Raw genomic sequence first — 8827 nt, 5'->3', positions numbered from 1 at the left:
AGCGGCGGCGGCCGGGCGGCGGCCGGGGAGAATCGGGTTGGAGCTGCGCGGAGCGGAGCCGGAGCTGGAGCAGCTCGCTCGCTGCTCGCTGACCCCACACTCACTGACAGCCCAGCACCCTGCGCTCGCGCTTCCTACTCTGGGCGGCAGAGGCGGCCCGGAGCGGCGCGGCCCACCGCGCATGCCCCGAGTGCGAAAGCCGCGCGTGCGAGTGCGGGGCGCGCGCGAGATGGGGCGCGCGCGGGCTGGGGGCGCGCGCGGGCTCGTGTGGCGGGCGCTACTAGGCGCGCCTCTGGAAGGGCGCGGGCGCAGCAGGACTGGCGCATCCGCGTTTTCGGAGCAGCCCGGAAAGGGGAGGTGGCGGCGGCGGCGGCCGGGGAGAGCCAGCCCGAATTTGGGAGCCGAGGAGGATCCGGGAGGGGCGGGTCAGGTCTCCTACGCCGCATTTTTCTTTTCCTCCGCTCTCCTGTCTCTCGCCTCCTCTTCTTCCGCTCCTCGCTCTGTGCCTTCTCCTCTCCTCATCTTCCTCCTCCCACTCTCTCTCTCCTGCTCATCTCTCTACTCCTCGCCCCGCTTTTTCTGCTCTCTGGGGTCGGAGTTCTGCGCCAACCGCGCGTGGTGGAAAGGAGCCCCGAGTCCCAGAAGGGGTCCCCGCACACCTTCCCCTCGGGCTGTCGGTCCGACCCGCCTGCAAGCTCACCTTCTCTCCTCCGGCCACACATACACAACAGGTGCCCTTTCCCCATCTCCCGGTCCCACCGGTACTTTTAGGGCACGATGCCCATGTTTATTAGGCTGTTCCAGTTTGAGGTTTTACGTGGCTAAAATGCCCAACCCCTAGACCTTCACGTTTTGTATACGTGGCAGGAGAAAGAAATCTTAACTGAACACTGACTCTTTTACCTACCTTCAATTGTTGACCTATATTTCACCTACTTATTCTATAGGAGACGTACATCTAATTTGTACGTCAGATACTATCACCACTCAGGACGGTTAAAGGACTTGTCCTAGTTACTTATCCCGTTATCTATTGGCTACTGCAGCTACAAAACTGATTATCAGGCTTTCCTGATTTTACAGGAGAGTCCAGAACCTTAATTTAGGGATCAGTTTGCATCCTAATTACTGCAATACTGGCAGATGAGGAGTGCAGCCAGAGTATTTATAAATTACAAAAACTGCTTGCGAAAGGGTAGTTGGCATGGATAGGCAAAGGACTAAGGACGCACGTGGGGATGTATCAACTAATCACTTGCTGAATATTTATTAGTTCTGCCTCAAGGATGCTAAAATGCCTGAGGGAGACGAGCATCTCCTATCGTTTCATTACTGCTTTATTTCACTGTCAGATTCACTATATTCACAAAAACAACTTCATGAACTGCAAACACCAGTTCAAGTTTCTTCAACAAAAAGAAAGTGCTGTTTAATCCCTCAAGAGATTTAATTTAAAAAAAAAGAAAAAACTTTTCTAAGATAATGTACTACCTTAGAGCATATCACTTAGACTAAGGAGGTCTGCCCATTTTTGAGACTGGTCAATTGTGACACTTGAAGATAAATAAGAATATCTTTTATATTTTAAACAGTGTAAGCTAGTGGCTGACCGTTGGAAGCAGGTGCACTTTGCTGACCCATTGACTTCTCTTGAGCCAACCATTGTTGGTGCTTGAAGAGGCTGCGTTTGTTTGATATCCTATCTGGTTAGAAATTCCCCCACTCATGGTGGCCCTTTACTCTGAGGAAGAAAAAAAAGGGAGAAGTCAGGAAAAGAATGAAGTGCAGGGCATGTCGGGAGCATAGATCAAATTCTCCACAAAACACTGTAAACTTCTTAAGCCATGGTTGTTTATTGCTTAATAATCAGTAATCAAATGCAGCACAGCAGAATGAGCCACACAATTCTTTCCTCATAGCCATCTTTATCTAAGACAATGGTCCTCACACATTTTATGAAGACAATTCTATTTCCCTGAAGCTATGACATAAAGATGGAAGAAAAATATGGGAGTTGGAGGGGGGTTGCTTGATAGTGCAAATCCTGAGCATAGTATCAGGGAAGAGGAGCTAAGGGCCAGCCTTGGCAGGTGCCCCACCTTCTCCTGTGTAAGGAGTGGAGTAATTGCTTTTAGCAGTCAGTAAGCCAGATGGAGACAATGTGTCTCTTTCTTTTTAGGTAATGGCTTTGCTTTCTTGCCTAAGTTATTACTATTGTTTATTATGGGTAAAGGAAGAAATGGCTATCTGAAGTCTGTTGATTGGTAGTGGGGCTGGGCATGAGTGCATCAGTGTCTGCACCTTCCCTAGTTGAGGGGAGGGTACACCTGGAGCAGGAAATTGCCAAGCAGTGTTACACTGCCCCTAGCAAGTACTGGAAGGAGCACTGGTGGCTCAAAGGTTGAGTTCTCAGCTGCTAATAGGAAGGTTGATGGTTTGAGCATACTCAGTGGCTCCATGGGAGAAAAACCTGGCAATATGCTCCAATAAAGATTACAGCATAGAAAACCCTGTGGGGCAGTTCTACTCTGTCACATAGGGTCACTATGAGTTGAAATCATCTTGATACCACCTAACAGCAACAATGACTGGTGGGGATCTGGGTCGTGATTTGCCGTTGCAGCCCACCTGAGAAGTCCCCATGGAATAATTACAATGGAGGGGATTAAGGAATGGAGAAACCCTGGGGCGGTAGTGGTCAGTCTGTCATGAGCATTAGTGATTTTTTAGAGTCTGCTGCTTCATGGGGAAGTTGCAGCAAAGAACAAGGAATGGTAGACTGAACACAGACTTGGTCAGAATTCTCCCCTTTCTCCCCTGCCTTTGAGGAGCCAACTCAAGACCCTTTGAAGAGGTATTGCCTAGACCAAAACCAAACCAAACCCATTGCCATCAAGTTGATTCCAACTCATAGTGACCCTGTAAAGACAGAGCAGAACTGCCCCATAGGGTTTCCAAGGAGCAGCTGGTGGATTCAAACTGCTGACCTTTTGGTTAGCAGCCGAACGCTTAACCGCTTGCGCCACCAGGGGCATCCAAAACCTGGAGGCTAGGATCAATGTCAGGGCACTAAACTGATGATTCAGAACCAGATGGTTCAGTTAAAACCAACAGTCTTTAAGTTGTAACTGTAAAACTTGTTCTGTGTACAGAAAACTGGTCTGTTTTCAGGTGGTCCAAGTCATTGGGCAATAGAAATTGCTTAATTGTAGAAAAAGCTTAATTCTGAGATTTATAGTAATCAAGATGATTTAAAGGCTCACTTTATGTAATACACACTATATTTGTTTCTCATGTCCCTCAATGAGCATCAAACAAAATTCAATTCATAACCCCCAACCAGACTTTTTAATCCCCTTTTCTCTTTCTTCTCCCAAAACATTCAGTCTCACCAACCACATTGTCAGTAAGCCTTTCCAAAGCTACCCCAAAGATTCCCTCCTCTACCCACATCTCGACCAGCTTTTACTCCCTCTCCTCCCCTTTGTTATTTTTTGTATTCTCCATTATATATTACGTATTATATATCCTGTCACCATCAAGTCGATTCTGACTAATAGCCCCGCTATAGGACAGAGTAGAACTGCCCCATAGGGTTTCCAAGGCTGTAATCTTTACAGAAACAGACTGCCACATCTTGCTCCTGTGGAGCAGCTAGTGGGTTCGAACAGCCAAACTTCAGTTAGCAGCCAAGTGCTTAACCACTGCACCACCAGGGCTCCTATATATTATTTATGTACAGTATATTATCTACATAAATATGTATTATATTTATATAAAGCTACTATGTGTATTTTATATATTTACTTCCAACAAATCCTCCCTCCACATTTCCCTTCAGGGTAAGACCTTCTATATTTATTTTTTAATTTTGTACCACAAAACGTCTAGGAGCCAGTTTTAAACAAGGTAGGTTGGGATGAGAGTGGGCATCAGAGTAGCTGAGCAGAGAGTGGGGACTAAGCTGAAAATTACCAGATTCTTATTCATTCATTCAACAAATATTTTCTTAACTCCTGACAATGTGCCAAACACTATGCTCAGTCCTGGGAATATATCATATAGTGTGTACTGTATTTTTACTCAAATAATGCACACGTTATACATTTTTGTCCATCGAGTAACCCCTTGCATGTTATTTTCCTAAGGGCATCATGTGCGTTATACGTGTATCGTTATTTATGTGGGCACGTTATTCGCAGAAAAATACTGTATGCTATATATTGGTACAGTGTTGAGCAAAACACACGTTACTGTTGTTGGTTGCTACTGAGTCAATTCCAAACTCATTGTGGCCCCATGTGTTACAGAGTAGAACTATTCCACAGGATTTTCTTGGCTGTAATCTTAATGGAAGCAGCTCACCAGGCCTGTTCTTCACGGTTCTCCTGGCTGGGTTCAAACCACCAGCCTTTAGGTTAGCAGCCAAGCACAAACCATTTGTGCCACATAGGGACCAAGCCCCTGCCTTTGTGTAATTTACATTCTCTTTGGTGATTGGAGTGAGAGAGGGAAGTTTGTGGACAATCACATCTAGTAAAAGTTAGCCGATTATATACATTCATTTATATGTACTGTATATAGTAGTAAATTTAATACACATGCACAACCACCTCCAAAACTTTGATCCTGTTTTAGTTTGAATGTTTTTATCCTGTATACAGTAATGTAGTAAATACAACCCAAATCCTGCCAATTGGCACTGGGCAAAGAGTCAAGCAAAACTTGGAGAAGCAGCTCTGAAGGTATGTCCAGCAAAGTATGGGACGTAGAATACCAGCCTCCCTTTGGGTGGAGCTAGTAGACAAGATTCAGAGCAGGGATGACCGCCTGGTTCTTTTGAATACACACTTAAATATGATGGCACACTATACAATCTGCAGTTGTGTCTGTGGTTGGCATGGCTTTAGAAGTAGAATGGCAATACTTCCTAAAGCCTTGGGATCCATTCAAATGTCATTTAAACTTCTGTGCAAGGTGTGGCTCTAACAAATAGGAAGAGTATTCAGAAACACAGTGTATCCACAAAACATTAATGCAACAGTTATTAGGTACCCAGGCACTGTTATAGTTGCTAGAGATGCAATGGTAAACAAAGCAGACAGTTTCAGTGGAGAGAGGTGATTGATGGGTATTTTGGAGTCTGTGACAGGGAGACTATAAAAAAAGGGCCCAACCTAGCAGGCAGAGTCATGAGAAAAGTCACTCTGAGTGTCACAGTTCCAGGGTGCATTCTGTTTGGGAATGGCTGGCAACAGCCTCAGCTAGGTGAGAAGGCAACTTCAAATTGCACGGTACAGCGTAAATGTCTTCCGTGGGTAAGTGTCTTTAACTCAGGGAGGTTGAGGATTAAATGTACAGCGATAAAATAAATTAAGCCAACAGTATTTGTATTCGGGGGTTAAGTTTAGAAGCAATCTGTATATGCTATAATGTTGAAGAGAATTTGGGTTTTAAACAGATAAGCTGTGTGATTCTAATGTAAAACGTGTAACCAAATAATGGATTTAGACTGTAATTTTAAGTTGACCTCTTACTGACTTTGTAAGTCGTATTGAAACATGTAAGACAATTTAAGATTCAACAGCATTAGAAGCTGAATTCCATAGATTTATAAAACTTACTTAGGCAGTAAGTCTAAATAACGAAAACTTCGTTTGCCAGACAACTGACCATTTATTATTGTTTATTATTGTTTTCCTCAAACATCTTTAAAGTGATTTGTAAGATTTGCAAGATTTTTAAGCTGAACATGAAAGCTTAAGGAAAAGCTATAGTTTAACATTTGTAACTTTAGTCAATTAAACATTAGTGCTAAAAATATAGGCTTCATTGAGGGTGGTGAAAGTATTCCGGGATACTATAATGATGAAATTGGGAACATTATGTATTTGACAAAACCCATTGAACTGTATAAGACAAAGAGTGAACCTTAATGTAAACTATGGACTTTAGTTAATAATAATGTGTCAATATTGATTTATTCATTGTAACAAATGTACTGCAGAAGTGCAAGGTATAAATAATAGGGAACATCGTTTGGGTGGGTGATGTGGTATATGGGGCCTCTGTATTATATGCTTGTCTTAATGATCTAGTACTACTTTAACAGAAATACCACAAGTGGATGGCTTTAACAACAGAAATTTGTTCTCTCACAGTCTAGTAGGCTAGAAGTCCAAATTCAGGGCGCCAGATCCAGGGGAAGGCTTTCTCTCTCTGTCAGCTCTGGAGGAAGGTCCTTGTCATCAATCTTCCCTTGGTCTAGGAGCTCATCCACATGGGAACCCCAGGTCCAAAGGATGTACTCTGCTCCTGGCATTGCTTTCTTGGTGGTATGAGGTCCCCATGTCTCTCTGTTCGCTTCTCTCTTTTGTATCTCAAAAGAGATTGACTTAAAACACAACCTAATCTTGTAGATTGAGTCCCGCCTCATTAACATAACTGCCACTAATCCCGTGTCATTAACGTCATAGAGATAGAATTTACAACACATAGGAAAATCCCATCAGATGACAAAATGGTGGACAATCACAGAATACTGGGAATCATGGCCTAACCAAATTGATATGCATGTTTTTGGGGGACACAATTCAATCCATGATAATATTCAATTCTTCTGTAAACCTAACACTGTTCTAAAAAATGAGAGAAAGAAAAAAAGTTAAAAATATCCTTCTGAATATGTTTCTGGGTAAAACAAAAGGATGACAGAAGTCCCCCAGGGGATATAAAAACTCATGTGGACAGTATAGTATGCAGTATTGTCATATACCATGGTTATGTAAAGGATTTTCCTGCCTGCCCTTTAACATAGATAAGAGTCTAGGGACTGGTTAGAAGCCCAAGTTTCATAACTGTGGTACTGTGTGCACACGAATTTCTAAGAGTGCTTGAATTTTTTTCCTGAGAGTATCAAGCACATACATATTCAGAATAAGCTTGAATTAAAGGTTGTCAAATTCAGATTCATTACTTTTGAAAATAGGTGCTTTTTCTCTTACAGTTTAGGAATGAGCTAAAACAAATAATATGTGGAGAAATGAAAGTCTAAGATTTAAAAAAAAATCTGGCCTACCAAATAGCTCCATTCCTTAGAAAAAGTGGAATTTAAAGGAGCAGACAAAACGGACCACAGAAAGTGCACTATTTGCTCAGAGCTGTGTTCACACAGAAACAGTGTCATTCAGTAAGGTCTGCTGAAACATAGATGGGCAATGGTATTTCCTTGCTCATTCAACCAATGAAATATATTTTTTAAATTTATAAACATTGTCTCTAATAAATAACTGTAGTTGACACTGGATTATTTAACTCTCTATAGTGACCAAGGAGCCCTGGTGGTGCAGTGGTTAAGCGCTATGGCTACTAACCAAAGGGTCAGCAGTTCAAATCCATCAGCTGCTGCTTGGAAACACCATGCGACAGTTCTACTCTGTCCTACACGGTTGCTGTGAGTTGGAATCGACTCGATGTCAATTTTTTTTTATGGTGAACAAAATGAAGTAATGAAAAAAAATGAAAAAAAGTAATGAAAGAGAAACAATAGAATTATTTTAAGTACTTTATAGACGTTAACTCATTTCATCCTCACAGCATGTAAGATGGATGCTACTATTATCCTCATTTAACCTATGAGGAAACTGAGACACAAAGGAGTTTAAGTAACTGTACAAGATCATACTACTAGGAACTAGCATAGCTGAGATTTGAACCCTGGCAACCTGACTCATAGCCCATGCCTTCAGCCCATCCACTAAACTGTTAGCCATACACGGCTGGCATCACCATCTTCATTTTTCACGTGGAACTCTGGTTGGCTTGACAAGAGGAATTCTCCCAAGTTGGTCTTCTCAGGGGTAAAGTAGGACTGTTTTTTTCCCCCCAGTTTAGGAGATCTTTTGGTGAGGAAATAAAGCAGCTGCTGACAGAATGTAAATACAATTGAAAGAGTTGGATAGAAGCCAAGTCTTCCATCTAGTGGTGTGAGAGTGACTTGTGATTAAATGTGGAGCTTCCTTATGTAGCTAGAAGTACGAATGACAAGCAAAACAAATATTTCAACCTATCTCCCAAGTCACATCTGTTTGCTAGATTTCTCATTCGTCGGCAGAGTGTATAATTTACCTCAGAGGGCTTGGACTAGGCAAAGATGATATAAAGAATACAAGCTCCAGTACCTGATAATTTGTTATTCCACAACTACATACATTTTAACCTGGGAGCCTTCTAAGCAGCAAAGAATTTTTAGTGAAGAACAATTCCTTCTGTGCGAGTTGAGTATTAGAGACATTTGTATGCTTTTGTGATTATGAATTATCTGTATTCTGTCATATCCTGTGCTGTCTGTTATGCACTCGGGGATTTTTCTCTTCTTTGGAATAATTTACAGATAGAATGATTTTATTTTAAAAAAGGTAGTATCACTGACGCTGTCAAAGATTGGACCGCAAAAAAAATGGCTGTGGTTTTAACTGCTTTTTCTACACAGTTTCTTAAACACAAACTAGCAAATTCACTAAAAGATAAAGCTGTCTTAAAACCAACAGTTAGACTCTCAAGCACTATAAATGAGACTGTAGAAAGTCTTAGGCTAGATATGCTTAGTGTTATGCCAGGGATGTATCCTATAAGATGCTGTTGTTCCTTCTAAGGGATTAGGTGATACATCAAGACAAAAATACCCCTACAGAGGACTTCCGGCAAGATGGCGCTCTAGGCAGAAATACCACGCCGTCCCTCCACAACAAAGATCCGAAAAACTAAGCCAAACAGAGAATCAACAATCCTGAAACCCTAGAACATCAAATGAAGAGATAAAGAACTC

This window comes from Trichechus manatus, unplaced genomic scaffold (genome assembly GCF_000243295.1).
Source record: "Trichechus manatus latirostris isolate Lorelei unplaced genomic scaffold, TriManLat1.0 scaffold00028, whole genome shotgun sequence".
Taxonomy (NCBI): Eukaryota; Metazoa; Chordata; class Mammalia; order Sirenia; family Trichechidae; genus Trichechus; species Trichechus manatus.
The sequence above is the reverse complement of the archived record's forward strand: the minus strand, read 5'-3'. Positions refer to the sequence as shown.